This window comes from Scyliorhinus canicula, chromosome 15 (assembly GCF_902713615.1).
Source record: "Scyliorhinus canicula chromosome 15, sScyCan1.1, whole genome shotgun sequence".
NCBI lineage: Eukaryota > Metazoa > Chordata > Chondrichthyes > Carcharhiniformes > Scyliorhinidae > Scyliorhinus > Scyliorhinus canicula.
The window spans coordinates 6078591-6095201 of record NC_052160.1 but is presented as its reverse complement, the minus strand read 5'-3'; positions in this window follow the sequence as shown (position 1 = coordinate 6095201).

The following is a 16611-nucleotide window of genomic DNA, read 5'->3' as shown; positions in this document are numbered from 1 at the left end:
ATCCGCCCGGAGGACCGCTACTTCACGGTGTTTGAGGCCGAGAGCCGCCTTTTCCACTTCCTCTGGGTTCCCTTTGGCGTCACTAATGAGGTCTCGGTGTTCCAACGAGCAATGGACCGAATGGTGGACAAGTACGGGCTGCGGGCCACATTTCCGTACCTGGATAACGTCACCATCTGCAGCCATGACCAGCAGGACCACGACGCTAACCTCGATCGATTTCTCTAGACTGCCCAGAAACTCAACCTCACGTATAACACGGAGAAATGCGTTTTCCGCACGACCAGGCTAGCCATTCTCGGCTGTGTTGTGGAGAACGGAGTCCTGGGCCCCGACCGTATGCGCCCTTAGAACTCCCTCTTCCTCATTGTCCCAGGGCCCTCAAAAGGTGCCTGGGATTCTTCTCGTATTATGCCCAGTGGGTCTCTCAATATGCGGACAGAGCCCGCCCACTATTTAAGGCCACACTCTTCCCTCTATCGGATGAGGCTCGTCAGGCCTTCACTCGTATCAAGGAGGACATCGCCAAAGCGGCCATGCAGACGGTGGATGAATCCGTCCCTTTCCAGGTAGAGAGCTATGCCTCAGAGGTCACTCTCGTAGCCACACTAAATCAGGCTGGGAGACCAGTCGCCTTTTACTCCCGAACCCTCTCCGCTTCGGAACTTCGACACTCCTCGGTCGAAAAGGAAGCACAAGCCATCGTGGAAGCGATACGTCACTGGAGGCACTACCTCGCAGGTAGGAGGATCACCCTCATCACCGACCAAAGATTGGTTGCCTTTATGTTCGACAACTCTCAAAGGGGCAAGATCAAAAATGATAAGATCTTACGGTGGAGGATCGAACTCTCCACCTACAAGTACGATATTATGTACTGACCGGGGAAGCTCAACGAGCCCCCAGATGCCTTGTCCTGCGGCATGTGCGGCAGACGACCGCCTGAAAGCTATTCACGATGACCTCTGCCACCCGGGGGTCACCCGGCTCGCCCACTACGTCAAAGCCCGAAATCTGCCTTTCTGCACAGAGGAGGTGAAAGCCATCACCAGGGACTGCCCTATCTGTGCGGAGTGCAAATCGCACTTCTATAGACCAGACAGGGCCCACCTGGTCAAGTCTTCTCGGCCCTTTGAATGACTCGCTATCGATTTCAAAGGGCCACTCCCCTCGACCAATAGGAATGTGTACTTCCTGAACGTCATCGACGAGTTCTCTCGTTTTCCCTTTGCTATCCCATGCCCCGATATGACCTCCCACACAGTCATTAGGGCCTTGCATAGTATCTTCACCCTGTTTGGTTTCCCCAGCTACGTACACAGCGACAGGGGTTCATCCTTTATGAGCGAAGAGCTGCGTCAGTACCTGCTCGAAAAGGGCATTGCCTCGAGCAGGACTACCAGTTACAACCCCAGGGGGAACGGGCAGGTGGAGAGGGAGAACGCAAGGGTCTGGATGACCGTCCTACTGACCCTCTGGTCCAGGAAGCTCCCAACCTTCCATTGGCAGTAAGTCCTCCCCGATGCTCTTCATGTTATTAGGTCCCTCCTATGTACGGCCACCAACCAGACCCCTCACGAGCGGCTATTTGTTTTTTCTAGGGGCACTACCACGGGAGTTTCGCTCCCAGCATGGTTAAAGACACCGGGCCCGGTTCTCCTCCGGAAGCACGTCCGGACTCACAAGACTGACCCACTCATAGAGAGAGTGCTCCTGCTCCATTCAAACCCACACTACGCATTTATAGAGTACCCTGACGGCCGTCAGGACACTGTTTGTTTCCCTCCGGGACCTAGCACCTGCAGGATCCAACTCCGACACCACCGCCACTGAGATACCCCTCATACTATACCTCTCCCAACCCCCCGCGCCCGGCGCCCCCACGCCTGCAGTTCCGCTGCCCGTGCTCCGCGCCCCCGGGTTTCCGGCGCTCCCCGTCACCAGTCGTACCAGTCAGATACGAAGCTCTGGCCGAATCACCCCCGGAGTCCGCCATGGTTCCTTCGCCGACCGCCACCGCCCAGCCACTAGAAGAGGCTGCAACCCCGGTGCTTCGTCGATCCCAGAGGACGACTCGGCCACCAGATCGACTTAACCTGTAATTTATAACCTGTAAATTGTAACTTGTAATTAGCAATTGGGAATTGGTAGACACATCACCCCCGCTGGACTCAATTTTTACAGGGGGTGAATGTGGTGAATCACAGTCCGTGGAATTCACACTGTTATTATATATGATGTACTGTGTCTGTGTAAGCTCGGTATACGAGCAGTTGCGCGGCTCTGCCCCTAGGGGGAGATGAGGAGTTTGTGCTGGGCTCCACCCGTGGCTCCTCCCACTAACCAGAAGTATAAAGCCTGGCAGTCTGAGCCTACCTGCCAGTTCATCTTGGCACAGGCAGGCTCCGTTGTAAGATCATTAAAACCACTGTTCACTTCCAACTACGTGTCGTGTGAATTGGTGGTCACGTCACCTGATACCTCGAACTATGAGGCCACCATCAGGCTTCCATCCCGTCTGTCAAGGTGCCGTCGTCCCCACCACCATCTCTCCGACGGTTGACAAGGATCAGACGCAAGCCCCAGAGACTGGACTTATGCACATTTGCTTTGTTTGCTATGTTGTTTTCTCACATTAGATAGCTGTCTTCACATGTAAATACGTTCACATATGCCACCGCTTGTAAATATGTTAATATATGCCACCACATGTAAGTACGTTCCCATATGCCAACAAAACATCAAAAAAAGGGGAGATGTTATGATATGCAGACATGCAGATAATGATATAGGAACAGGCACAGACAGGCAGCTAATGAACACAGAGAACAGGACATGACCAATGAGCAGGCAGGACACTCAGGGGTGGTATCTCACTATAAAAGGTACGAGGCACTTACACTCCGCCTCTTTCCAGTGATGAACATCTACAGAGTGAGTCAGGGTGTATTTACAATGTCACATACCAATGCAGAGACTGAAAATAACACATAATGAGGATGGATGAATGGATATATGGGCAGCAGGGTAGCATGGTGGTTAGCATAAATGCTTCACAGTTCCAGGGTCCCAGGTTCAATTCCCGGCTGGGTCACTGTCTGTGTGGAGTCTGCACGTCCTCCCCCTGTGTGCGTGGGTTTCCTCCGGGTCCTCCGGTTTCCTCCCACAGTCCAAAGATGTGCAGGTTAGGTGGATTGGCCATGCTAAATTGCCCGTAGTGTCCTAATAAAAGTAAGGTTAAGGGGGGGTTGTTGGGTTATGGGTATAGGGTGGATACGTGGGTTTGAGTAGGGTGATCATGGCTCGGCACAACATTGAGGGCCGAAGGGCCTGTTCTGTGCTGTACTGTTCTATGTTCTATATGTTTGTGATTTATGTCTTGAATATCTCATAATGAAACGTCCATGCCATGACATTTCATTATTTTAGGGATTACTTGAGGGTCCTTCCTGCTGATTTCCCCTTTCTTAATTTTAACTGTTATCATTTTGATCCATGGATCCTTAATGTTATTATATATTTAAGTTGATCAGGAGAAATGTGGAACTTGAAAGTTATCAGAGTACACTGTTCTAGCTTTGCACCGCAAAACTCTAGACTTTTCAGCACCTGAGAGATCGGTGGGTTCGATTAGTTGGCTGGTAGCCAATGAATTGGCCAGAGGGCCAGATTGTGCCTGGTAACATGCTATGATTTGGTTCTGCCCGAATGGGATCATTTTCAAAGAACCTGGGGAAAGGCAGTTGGAGACCTCGGCACTCAGAAAAAAGGGCCTGCTCTCTCTGTCGCCCTTGTGTTTTCTCCAGAAAGGCTGCTGTATTTCTCTATAGTGACCTGAATGAATCTACAGTGAAAATCATTACAGACTGGAAACAGAAATCTCAAACTGAAAGCCTTGAAGAAAGGTGTGCGAGAAATAACCATCTAAAATAAAGACTCTGACCTTTATACTTTACATATTATTTCATGGTGGCTCGGTGGCGCAGTGATTAGCACTGCTGCCTCATACCGCCGAGGACCCGGGTTCGATTCCATCCCTGGGTCACTGTCCGTGTGGAATTTGCACATTCTCCCCTTGTCTGTGTGGGTCTCACTCCCACAACTCAAAGGGACTTGACCCCTCACTGTGCAGCTGAATCCTTGACTTCCTCACCAACAGACTGCAATCTGTGAGGATAGGCAACAGCCTCCTCCACAATAGTCAACACCAGGGCCCTGAAAGATGTGTGCTCAGTCCTCTACTGAGTATATTCCCTATACTCACACGAGTGTGTGGCAAGATTTAACTTCAACTCAATCTATAAGTTTCCGGATGATATGACTGAGGTGGGTCGTATCTCAAACAACGGCGAATTAGTCTACAGAAGGGAGATAGATCACTCGGTTGCATGGTGTACCGAAAACAACCTCTCTCTAAATGTCGGAAAGACCAAGGAACTGATCATCGACTTCAGGAAGCGTAGCACGACCCCCCCCCCCCCCCCCTCCCCACACTGTCTGCATCAATGGCTCCAAAGTGGAAATGGTCAATGGTTTTGTTCCTGAGAGTCACCATCACCAACAGTCTATCCTGGTCCACTCACGTTGATGCAACAGTCAAGAAAGCCCAACAACGTCTCTACTTCCTCCGGAAGCTAAAGGCATTCGGCATGTCTCGACTCTCACAAACTTCTACAGATGTGCCATAGAGAGCATCCTATCCGGCTGCATCACAGCTTCGTATGGCAACTGCTCGGACCAAGATTGCAAGAAACTGCAGTGTGGTGAACTCAGTCCAATGCATCACACAAGCTTGCCACCTCACATTGATTCTGTATACACCTCCCGTTGCCTCAGGGAGGCAGACAGTATTATCAGAGACCCATCCCACCCAGGCTTTGCCTTCTTCCAGACCCTTCCATTAGGCAGAAGGTACAGAAGTCTGAAGACCTGCACATCCAGACATAGAAACAGCTTCTTTCTCACAGCTACTAGACTCAACGACTCTCCCTCGGACTGATCTGTTCCCTGTAAGAACACTATTCATGACGCCCTATGGAGCTCTTGCTCATGTATTTGTATTGTTTGGCCCCTTGTTCCGCACTGTAACCAATTACTGTTTGTCGACGTATCATTTGTCAATGTACTCTGTCGATTATCCTTTTTTGTCTACTATGTACTTCCTGTGTCCGTTCCCTTGGCCGCAGAAAAATACTTTTTACTGTACTTCGGTATATGTGACAATAAATCAAATCACCATCGTCATGTGCAGGGTAGGTGGATTGGCAATGCTAGTGTGGGATACCATGCCCCTTAATTAGGAAAAAAATAAAGTAAACAAAAACGAAAAAAAAGAAGCCCTACTTATTATTTTACACCTCTCTTCTCCCCTCTGTGTTTATCTGCCTTGTGTGTGTGTGTGTGTGTGTGTATAGAGGGTGGGGTGAGTTTAAGTAGTGGATCAGGACTTAGATAATTGTTAACCTGTTGTATTTGCTGCATATTTAATGATAGTTATTATTAATAAACGTAATTGTGTTGAAATTTACAAGCCTGGTGACTATAGTTATTGGGCAGCAAAGAGTCAAAGACTTTGGGTGTTTTTCTAAGAAATATTTGTTAATTTCAACAGCGTTGCGCCTCGGGTCAAGTGGGGCTGGAATGGACTGTGCACTGGCCCAGATGGATTGTAAATCTTCCGGAGTGTTTTCAGTAAGACCAAAGAAAGTTAGTTAATTTCCCAAAATGCAGTTGTGGAAACCATTTGAAAGTAGCACACTTACAAGAAAACCTGTTTTCCTTTTGCATGACATTCTGCACAGAAAGTACCTACAAATACTTTTGTCACTGACCATTTCCTGTAACTGATGTTTTTTCTCCAGGGCCTTCACTTATAGCTTTTAGGGAGGTAGGTGATTAGCCATTGTCCATGAGGGACTGTAGGCATCTCTATCTCTCTACTAGAGAGAAACAATTGGTCATATAGCTTGAGAGGCATCACTCCACATCAACCGTGGAACAGGCGAGGAGTCAGGTCCCAAGGCTGCCTCAGCCAGAACAGGAATCGAACCCACGTTGTTGGTATTATTCTAAAGCACACATTAGCCAACTGAGCTCATCAGCCCCTTACAACAATTACTATGCTTTGAAATAATCAAACATACTGAGATTTTGATACATGCAATGCAATGCTGCATCAATTCAATTGTTATTTTTTTTCTTCAGCAATTTTCTTCACTTGCCATAGGTGGCAGTGGAATAATTGACACTGTTTTGTGAATTAAATTAAACCATTTTCAAGCTGCAAGCAATTCTACTACCTTGCCAGTCCAATTTCTCTTAATATTTGAGTTTGATCAAAGGGCACACACACCAAAAACAGGCCATGACCTAACTTTGCGCTTAATTGATACTGACAGAGCTGCTGAATATTTCCAACATTTTGGGATTTTATTTCCCAATTCTTCCATGAACTTCTATTTTGCCAATTCTCACTCAAAGCGGACTCTCATTGGGAGCATTGGGACACTGCAAGGGTACTAGTGGAATTCCATTTAACCAAAAGTGTGCAATGTTGGCTGAAGGCAAGTTTATATCCCTACCTTTATTTATATGCTCATAAATGAATATTTTCCCGATTAGAAACAAAATAATTACAAATTAGGAAAATAATTCTGTCCAGCTTAGTTTATCATTCGATTCCTTCCCCCACTTAGGGCACCCACTAGTTTCTGATATAATTTCTAAGATTTTGCCTCCAATACTTTATCTGGAGTTTTATTCCACATGCTGATTACTTTTTTTGATGCTCGTCGTAAAGTTAGATTTTATTAATTTGCACGTATGTCCCTCAGACCAATCATCACCGTTTGTTATTTAAAAAACTAAATCTTAAAAAATATACATCGAAATATCAGAAAACAAGGAAACCAGATACAAAAGCACAACCGTGGCGACTGATAACAAGACCACAACTCACCCCACCCTCTTAGCTTTCCCCCCTTTCCCACACACTTGAAACAAGGAAAAGAAATAAACCCCTACCCCCCAGTTGATGCCTTAATTCACGTTAAAGAAGTTGATAAACAACTTCCACCTCAGGGTGAGCCTCTCCTGTAAGACAAAATAAATGTTTCCTAGTGCAGGAATTCAGCCAGGACACTCACCCACACCCCCGCCTTCGGCTGCTCCGGAAGTCCCGCCAGCCCAACAGAATCCGTTTCCGGGCTATCACGGAGGCATAACCAAGACATCAGGCTCTCTCCCTACCTGGACTCCCGGCTCTTCCGACACTCTGAATATCGCCACCTCCGGTCTCGGGGCCACACCTACACCCAGAATCTCGGACATGACATCTGAGAACCCCTGCCAGAACCCCCTCCACTTTGGACACGCCCAGAACATGTGGACATGATTCACAGGCCCCCATGCATACTGCCCAAACCTATGCTCCACCCTTGCAAAGAACCGCCTCATCCTCCCAACCGTCATGCGAGCCCTGTGCACTACCTTAAATTGGATGAGGCTTTACCTCACACACGACGAGGACGCGTTCACCCTCTGCAGGGTTTCCTTCCATATCCCAGCCCTCACCTCCCCACCCAACTCCTCCTCCCATTTGCGCCTGATCTCCTCCACCGCGCACCTCTCCTCTCCATCAGCTCTCCATAAATGTCTGCCACTCTCCCGGATGTCACCTTCGGACAACAGCTTATCTCGCAACATCGGAGACGACAGCCCCGGGAAGTACGGCACCTCTATCCTCACAAAGTCCCTCACCTGCAGGTACCTGAACCCATTCCCTGAGGCAACTGATATTTTTCTTCAAGCTCTTCACTCAGGATCTACATAATCCAATAAAAACTCCCCAATGGGTCCGAGATAGACAGCTGAAGATCATCTGCATACAACAAAACTGTGCTCGACCCATCCCCACTCAATCCCTCCCCAACCCCTCGATGTCCTGAGCGCCATTGCCAATGGCTCTATCGCCACGGCAAAAAGCAGCGTGGAGCGCAGGCACCCCTGCCTCATCCCCCGATTCAACTCGAAGTACCTCAAACTTGTCCTGTTCGTTTGGACGCTAGCCATCGGCGCCTTGTACAGTGGCGGAACCCAATCCACGAAGCCTTAGCCAAACCTGGACTGGCCCAGTCTCCAACTAATACACCCACTCAAGCCAATCAAAAGCCTTTTCCACATCCATTGTCAACACCACTTCTACCTCCTCCCCTTCCGAAGGCATCATAAAAACATTGAGCAACCTGCACACATTTGTTGACAGCTGTCATCACTTGACAAATCCCATCTGTTCCTCTTCTATCAGCCCCGGCACACAGTCCTCTATCCGTGATGCTAACACCTTCAGGAGCAACTTTGCATCCACGTTTAACAGCTAAATCAGGCCCACACAGGCCCTTCACTAAAATCAACAAAGTGGACGTCAGTGACACATGGGGGCAAAGCACCCCCCTCTTACACGCTACTCATTATCCATCCCCACAAGCAGGGGCTACAACTCTGCACCAAATTTCTGAAAGAACTTGGCTGGAAACCCATCAGGCCCCAGGGCCTTTCCAGCCTGCATCGAGCCGACACAGTCCATCACCTCCATGAACCCAATTGAGGCCCCCAAACCCTGAACCTTCTCCTCCCCCATCCCCACTCCCCAGGAACTCTAGCCCATCCAAGAACCGCCTCATACCCTCCTCCCCAGGCGGAGGCTCTGACACATACAGCCTTCTATAAAAGGTCTCAAATACCCCATTCACCCCTTCTGGGTCCAACACCACCATGCCTCTCTCATCCCTCACCGCTCCCATCTCTCTCATGGCTGCTTGCTTCCTCAGTTGGTGCACCAACATCCTTTCCTACATTTTCCCCATACTCATACACTGCCCCTCTGGCACTCCGCAATTGCTCTCCCGCCTTCCCTGTGGACACCAACCCAAATACCATCTTAAGCCTCTGTCACTCCTTTAATCGTCCCTCCTCTGGCGCAGCCAAGTACCTCCGGTCCACCCTCAAAATCTCACCCACTAGCCTCGCTCCTTCCTCTCGTTCTACCTTCTCCTTGTGCACCCCTTACTACAGCCTTAAGCATAGAGGCCGTGATCCACGCACCCAGTTTCGTTCAGCTCTACATAGCTTCGGATGGCCGCCCTCACCCTCTCACACACCACTTCATTCGCCAACAATCCCACGTCCAACCTCCATTGCGGCCAATGGGCCACCCCGTGCTACCCGCAAATCCACCCAGTGCAGTGTGTGGTCAGACATCACGATCGCGGAATACTCCCAATCAGTTATCACCTCCAACAGCGCCTTATCAATTACAAAAGGTCAATCCGGAGTACACCCGGCGCACATGTATGAGAACTCCTTCACCCTCGACCTCCCAAATCTCCATGTGTCTGCCCTCCCCATACGGTCCATGAATCCACTCATCTCCTTCGCCACCGCTGAAACCTTCAAGGAGCTGGGACCCGACCAGTCCAACCTCGGATCCAGAAACTTATCTTCATGACCAACCCAGAGTGGAATACCTGCCCCACCCATCCCTTCCTCAGCCTGATCTGATCTCTCAGCTTCAGGTACGTCTCCTGAAGAAACACGACATCCTTTAAGCTTTGCAAGTGTGCAAAAACAAGCACCGTTTAACGAGACCTTTCAACCCCTGCATGTTCCATGTAATCAACCGGGTCGGGGTGGTCCCCTTCGCTACCAATCAACCATAACCCTTCTTTAGCCAGCTCCCCGCAGTCCGTAGTTCGCACTCTACCGGGCCTGCCCCAACATCCCTCCCTAACCAGCTGCGCCACACCAACCACACCCACATCAGCATCCACCCCTCCACACCTCCCCATAACCAAACAAAGACGCAGTCCCCCTGCCCCAAATCATCCTCCTGACAACCCTCCACTTCACTCCAGTTAACTAGCTGAACCAGCTAGCATGGTTGCCCCTGCCCATAACTTCTGGCTACCCCCATCCCATCCTTCAACCCTCAACGCTCCAAGCCCCACATAGTGAAAAAACAAAAGGCACACTCACCCTCTCCCCTCAACCTTCACCAGTCCACCCATCCTGTGAGCCCACATTCTATACATAACACAACTCCAAAGTTCAATGTCTTCATACACCACCCAATCCATAAAGTCATGCTCCTCGTGGGCGATGTGGGAGCTCAGGGACATGCCCACTGACACTGGCTCCTTCACGTGCAAGCAGTGTGTTCAGTTGCAGGTCCTGTTAGACCGCTTGACAGCTCTGGAGCTGCAGATGGACTCACTTTGGAGCATCCACGATGCTGAGGACGTCGTCAATAGCACGTTTAGCTAGTTGGTCACACCACAGGTGAAAGTTACTGAGGGAGATAGAAAATGGGTGACCAAAAGACAGAACAAGAGTAGGAAGGCAGTGCAGGTGTCCCCTGCGGTCATCTCCCTGCAAAACAGATATACCGCTTTGCATAGTGTTGAGGGAGATGGCTCACCAGGGGAAGGCAGCAGGAGCAAGGTTCATGGCACCGTGGCTGGCTCTGCTGCGCAGCAGGGCTGGAAGAAGAATGGCAGGGCTATAGTGATAGGGGACTCAATCGTAAGGGGAATAGACAGGCGGTTCTGCGGACGCAATCGAGACTCCAGGATGGTATGTGCAAGGGTCAAGGATGTCCTGGAGGGGCTGCAGGACATTCTGGGGGTGGGGGAGGAGGGGGGGGGGGGGTGGGTAGGGTGAACAGCCAGCTGTCGTGCTGCACATAGGCACCAACGATATAGGTACAAAACGGGATGAGGTCCTACAAGCTGAATTCAGGGAGTTAGGAGTTAAACTAAAAAGTAGGACCGCAAAGGTAGTAATCTCAGGATTGCTACCAGTGCCCGGGCTAGTCAGAGTAGGAATGTCAGGATAGATAGGATGAATGCGTGACTCAAGAGATGGTGCAAGAGGGGGGGATTCAAATTCCTGGGGCATTGGAACCGGTTCTGGGGGAGGTGGAACCAGTACAAACCGTACGGTCTGCACCTGGGCAGGACTGGAACCGATGTCCTGGGGGGGATGTTTCCTAGAGCTGTTGGGGAGGGTTTAATGTGGCAGGGGGATGGGAACCGATACAGGAAGTTAGGAAGGAGTAAAACAGGGACAGAAGCAAAAGGAAGTAAGGGGGAAAGTGTAAGGCAGAGAAGCCACAGTCAAAAATCAAAAAGGGCGACAGTACAAGGTACAGTGACTGAGGGGAGCTCAGTGAATAGGCCCAGTAATATTAAAAGGAATAAAACGGGAAGTAAAAACATTAATGGTAAGCAACGCGGCAGGTTGTTACATGAAGATATGGGTTCAACGACAAGGAAAATTAGGATAAAAGTTAAGAGGAAGTATAACTTGGGAGAGGTTACTGATCGAGGTGTTAAGATTCAAAACAGAGGTAAAAAAGCCAACATAAGTGTATTTCACCTGAATGCTCATAGTATTCAGAATAAGGTAAATGAGTTGATGGCGCAAATCATCGTGAATGACTATGATTTAGTGGCCATTACTGAAACATGGTTGAAGGATGGTCACGACTGGGAGTTAAATATCCAAGGGTATCAAACTATTCGGAAGGATAGAGTGGATGATAAGGGAGGTGGTGTAGCTCTGTTATTTAAGGATGACATCCTGGCAATAGTAAGGAATGACATCGGTGCTATGGAGGATAAGGTTGAATTCATTTGGGTGGAAATCAGGAGTAGTAAAGTGAAAAAGTCACTGATAGGAGTAGTCTATAGGCCACCAAATAGTAACATTATGGTGGGGCAGGCAATAAACAAAGAAATAACTGATGCATGTAGAAATGGTACAGCAGTTATCATGGGGGATTTTAATCTACATGTCGATTGGTTTAACCAGGTCGGTCAAGGCAGCCTTGAGGAGTTTATAGAATGTATCCGCGATAGTTTCCGAGAACAGTATGTAATGGAACCTACGAGGGAACAAGCGGTCCTAGATCTTGTCCTGTGTAATGAGACAGGATTGATTCATGAAATGAAAATCGCTTGTCACGAGTAGGCTTCAATGAAGTTACTGTGAAAAGCCCCTAATCGCCACATTCCGGCGCCTGTCCGGGGAGGCTGGTACGGGAATTGAACAGTGCTGCTGGCCTGCTTGAAAAGCGAGCTATTTAGCCCAGTGAGCTAAACCAGCCCCTCATGATCTCATAGTTAGGGATCCTTTCGGAAGGAGCGATCACAACATGGTGGAATTTAAAATACAGATGGTGGGTTAGAAGGTAAAATCAAATACTCGTGTTTTGTGCTTAAACAAAGGAGATTACAATGGGATGAGAGAAGAACTAGCTAAGGTAGACTGGGAGCAAAGACTTTATGGTGGAACAGTTGAGGAACAGTGGAGAACCTTCCAAGCGATTTTTCAGTGCTCAGCAAGGGTTTATACAAAACAAAAAGGAAGGACGGTAGAAAGAGGGGAAATTGACCGTGGATATCTAAGGAAATAAGGGAGAATATCAAATTGAAGGAAAAAGCATACAAAGTGGCAAAGATTAGTGGGAGACGAGAGGACTGGGAAATCTTTAGGGGGCAACAGAAAGCTACTAAACAAGCTATAAAGAAGAGTAAAATAGATTAGGAGTGTAAACTTGCTCCGAATATAAAAACACATAGTAAAAGTTTCAACAAATACATAGAACAAAAAAGAGTGGCTGAGGTAAATATTGGTCCTTTAGAGGATAAGAAGGGAGTTTCAATAATGGGAGATGAGGAAATGGCTGACGAAATGGCTGACGAGGAAATGGTCCCGGCGGATTGGAAATTAGCAAACGTAACGCCACTGTTTAAAAAAGGAGGTAGGCAGAGGCCAGTGAGCTTAACTTTGGTAGTAGGGAAGATGCTGGAATCTATCATCAAGGAAGAAATAGCGAGGCATCTGGATAGAAATTGTCCCATTGGGCAGACGCAGCATGGGATCATAAAGGGCAGGTCGTGCCTAACTAATTTAGTGGAATTTTTTGAGGACATTACCAGTGCGGTAGATAACGGGAAGCCAATGGATGTGGTATATCTGGATTTCCAGAAAGCCTTTGACAAGGTGCCACACAAAAGGTTTCTGCATAAGATAAAGATGCATGGCATTAAAGGTAAAGTAGTAGCATGGATAGAGGATTGGTTAACTAATAGAAAGCAAAGAGTGGGGATTAATGGGTGTTTCCCTGGTTGGCAATCAGTAGCTAGTGGTGTCCCCCAGGGATCAGTGTTGGGCCCACAATTTACATAGATGATTTGGAGTTGGGGACCAATGGCAATGTTTCCAAGTTTGCAGGCGACACTAAGATGAGTGGTAAAGCAAAAAGTGCAGAGGATACTGGAAGTCTGCAGAGGGATTTGGATAGGTTAAGTGAATGGGCTAGGGTCTGGCAGATGGAATACAATGATGACAAGTGTGAGGTTATCTATTTTGGTAGGAATAACAGAAAACGGGATTATTATTTAAATAAAATATTAAAACATGCTGCTGTGCAGAGACCTGGGTGTGCTAGTGCATGAGTCGCAAAAAGTTGGTTTACAGGTGCAACAGGTGATTAAGAAGGCAAATGGAATTTTGTCCTTCATTGCTCGAGGGATGGAGTTTAAGACTAGGGAGGTTATGTTGCAACTGTATAAGGTGTTAGTGAGGCCACACCTGGAGTATTGTGTTCAGTTGTGGTCTCCTTACTTGAAAAATGATGTACTGGCACTGGAGGGTGTGCAAAGGAGATTCACTAGGTTAATCCCAGAGTTGAAGGGGTTGGATTACGAGGGGAGGTTGAGTGGACTGGGACTGTATTTGTTGGAATTTAGAAGGATGAGCGGGGATCTTATAGAAACATATAAAATTATGAAGGGAATAGATAGGATAGATGTGGGCAGGTTGTTTCCACTGGCGGGTGAAAGCAGAACTAGGGGGCATAACCTCAAAATAAGGGGAAGTAGATTTAGGACTGAGTTTAGGAGGAACTTCTTCACCCAAAGGGTTGTGAATCTATAGAATTCCTTGCCCAGTTAAGCAGTAGAGGCTCCTTCATTAAATGTTTTTAAGGTAAAGATAGATCGTTTTTTGAAGAATAAAGGGATTAAGAGTTATGGTGCTAGGGCCAGCGTTTTTTGAAGAATAAAGGGATTAAGAGTTATGGTGCTAGGGCCAGAAAGTGGAGCTGAGTCCACAAAAGATCAGCCATGATGTAATTGAATGGCGGAGCAGGTTTGAGGGGCCAGATGGCCTACTCCTGCTCCTAGTTCTTATAAAGTCCATTGCCTCCTCTGGCGAGTCAAAACAGAGATCTTGGTTCTGGTGCGTGACCCACAGATGAGCGGGGTACAGAACCCCAAACTTCACCCCCTTCTTGTAGAGGACAACCTTGATCCAATTGTAACCAGCCATCCGCTTGGCCAGCTCCACTCCCAGGTCCTGATAAATACACAGCTCGTTCTCCTCCCAGGTGCACTCCTTTGTCTGCCTCTCCCACCTCATAATATCTTCAGTGGGAAAACCATGCAGCCTCACCCCCATCGCCCTCGGCGGTTTCCTCTCTTGTGGCCTCCTCCTGAGCACCTTGTGCGCTCGGTCCACCTTGGGAGGACAGTCAAAGACTCCCTCCCCTATCAGCTTGTCCATCCATGCGACTAATCACCCCATGGCCGCCACCGGAAGTCATTAGAGTTTGTTTTGAATATTGCAGGTTATCTTTTCTATACCCTTAACAATATTACATAGTCCCGTAAAACCACGTACTTAGCGACCTGCGCTCCTTCAATACCCTCAGGCATCCCCACAATCCGGAGATTTTGCCTCCTGTAGTTCTTTTCAAGATCCTCCCAACTTCTCCCTCAGCCTTTTTCGGCTGCTTGTCACCATCCCCATCTCACCCTCCAGCAAAGTCAATCGATCCTCGTGTTCCCCCACCATCTTGTCCATCTTTTGGATTTCCAAGCTCTGAGTCTCCTGCCTCTGCTGCACGGGCTCAATCGCCACCCTAAGCGGCTCCACCACCTTAACCAGACCTTCAGAGGCCTCCTTCCTTTGCTGCTGGAACTTGTTGTGAGAAAGTCCATTAGCTGCTCTGTAGACCAATGGGTGGCAGCACTGTCTCACTACTCTCACCATCCTCTCCTGTGTTGCACCTCCATTAATGCCTCAGTAAAGCGCTGCCTCGTGCTTGGTGCACCTTGTTCAATAAGCCATAAACCAGTCCCACCAGAGGAGTATTACATTTCCTCAGTACTCATGCACCTTTTGTCATCAAACACCACACAAAACAGGTGGGGAAGTAGCAAAAAAATCCACCTCGGGCAGGAGCCGTCAAATGTGTGACCAATCAGTCCATGGCCGCCACTAGAAGTCATAAGTTTGTTTTGATGTAATATTGCAGATCAGGTTTGATGTGTTAGGCAGGTTGGTTCAATGTGGACTGCACTCGATGCAGGGAAGTTAGAAACAGACGTCTAACACCGGAGAAGATCCAACACTGTTGTATTCAACTGTAGAACTGCTATACATATTCAGCTGTGGGTCAACACTATTATGATCTGACTGGTGACCTTGTAATAGCCTGACCAGACTTACTAGCTACCGCATGGTGTTTGCACTTGCTACCTCGTGGACTCTTGACTGTCTCAGTTGCTGGGTCCCGAGAGAGCGGGAAACCTAGTGCCCTCTGGCTTTATAGTGGTAGTGTCCTGTCTGGTGATTGGCTGTACGGTGTTGTATGCTTACTGGTCATCCTATGTGTCAATCACTGCCTGTCTGCATCTCATTATATACATGAGTGGATATTATGGCATCACTTTTTTTTTTAGTTAAATAAATACTGAGGTATGTGTACATATATATATATATATATATATATGCCTGACTATATACAAACGGTGCTTGAACAAACGTATATACATTGGAAGGTGTCGATAGTGCAGATACATGGCAAACAAAGCAATATTTACAAAGGTTAAATCGATGAATTCAGTCACAAAATTTACAAAAGTTCAGTCGACAGATTCAGTCTTTGTGGTGGGCGACTAAGTCTTCTCAATTGCCGCAGAGGTGAATCAGGAGCCGCCTGCAAGTTGAATAGGTAGGATCGCTGCCATCGCGCTGGTCGCGTGGGCCGGCAGAATCGCTGGCAGATCGGTGGAAGAATGCTTGGTCGGGCCTGGATGGTGTTGAGGTCGGATTGTGAGTTGAGGTTCGCAGGCGTGCCGGTGTCCAGTTTAAATCGGATACGAGCCTTGTTAACTGTGAGGACAGCACACCATTCGTTGTCTGGATCCACACTGAGGATCGAGAGGTGTGGTGTAGGCCAGGTCATGTGTAGTTATGATGCCCACCCGATATGGAGACTTGAGGCAGTCAGCATCAGGGTCCGTGGGCTGTCGGGATCGGAATCTGGCATGCCTTGCTGGATTGAGCCGACACTTCTGCGTCGCAGCTGGGATCGCTGGCTGCTGAGTAGTGGAGCAGATCTGCAAAGGGCTGCGTAGTGGCCAAGCTTGCCACTCTGGAGACATCGGCGTCCTTTTGCCGGACATTGCCGCTTTAAGTGGGCGGAGCCACAATTCGGACACGTCATGACGCTGACGTCAGCGCGTTCCATGCGCCATCGCACAT